The following is a 1,256-nucleotide window of genomic DNA, read 5'->3' as shown; positions in this document are numbered from 1 at the left end:
GGGCCTTGATTCTGAATGCTCCCTCTAAGCGAGTTAATTTTGAAAAATATCACTTACGCAAATCATTATATAACACATATCAACGCACTCGTCATCAGTTTCTGCAGCCTCCAAAAATATTTACCTCTACTAAAGTACTTTATTAATCACTTAATAATACGTATAAATTACAGCGCGCCAGTAACTCTCCGTAGGCGTTCGACAGGTGGTCTAAAGAAAACGAGCCCGTTTTGAGGGAGACGTAAATAAGGATAAATAAATATATTCCTCATGAGAGGTCCTGACATCTGGTGACAGTCCTCGGAACCTCAACCTTCTCGCCTTGCTCCCAAGGGTTTAGCTGAACCCCTCTCTCTCTCATTATTCATACAATTCTAACGACTAATAAGCCATGGCAAGATTCAAAAGATATTTGTGGGTGTGTGGGTGGGGGGGGGGGGACCCATTCATTATTATTATTTTTTTTTTACTGTCCGAAAAAATTCCTGCATTTGTATACTTGCATTTCTTTTTTGGAGACGGCGTTGTGAAAGGCCCCTCGCCCGTCTGATTGCCCTGTGGGACTAGGGGAAGGTAATTAGGTCTGAGTTTGACCACGAAGGGCACCCTTGGGAGTACTTTGTTTATTCCTTTTCTACGTTTTCTGAGTAGCTTGTGTTCTTTATTTTAGAGGAAAGAAGTGTGTGTGTGTGTGTGTGTGTGTGTGTGTGTGTGTGTGTGTGTGTGTGTGTGTGTGTTATTTGTACATGTTGTAAATAATAATTTTTTCACATTATTATTATTCATTACCAAAGAGAGAGAGAGAGAGAGAGAGAGAGAGAGAGAGAGAGAGAGAGAGAGAGAGAGAGAGAGAGAGAGAGAGAGAGAGAGAGAGCGGCGGGCCGTTGCCCGCTCATCGACATATTTGTACTCATTTGTAATATGTAAGATGTAAAAAATAAAGAAAGAAAAAAGAGAGAGCAAAAAATAGTTTACCACCAAATGAACAGGCTTGAGTCGTTTTTTGTGGTATGTCATCCACAACGAAAGAATAGAAAGGAAAATATTACTAATGTAGCTTCATATCTTGTGTGATATTATGAAAATTAGCCGCTGTACATAGCTCAGTGATGTATTGTGCTCTGAAATGACTACCAGATATCCGCCTACACTGACCAGGAAGGAATCGAACTACGAGCTTCCCAGGCGAAAGTGAGCATTATACCGACTGAGCTACCGCGGCTATGTTGCAATTTCATCAAATCTTACTTTCTTTT

This window comes from Eriocheir sinensis, unplaced genomic scaffold (assembly GCF_024679095.1).
Source record: "Eriocheir sinensis breed Jianghai 21 unplaced genomic scaffold, ASM2467909v1 Scaffold1, whole genome shotgun sequence".
NCBI classification, from domain to species: Eukaryota; Metazoa; Arthropoda; class Malacostraca; order Decapoda; family Varunidae; genus Eriocheir; species Eriocheir sinensis.
This window is presented reverse-complemented; position numbering follows the sequence as displayed.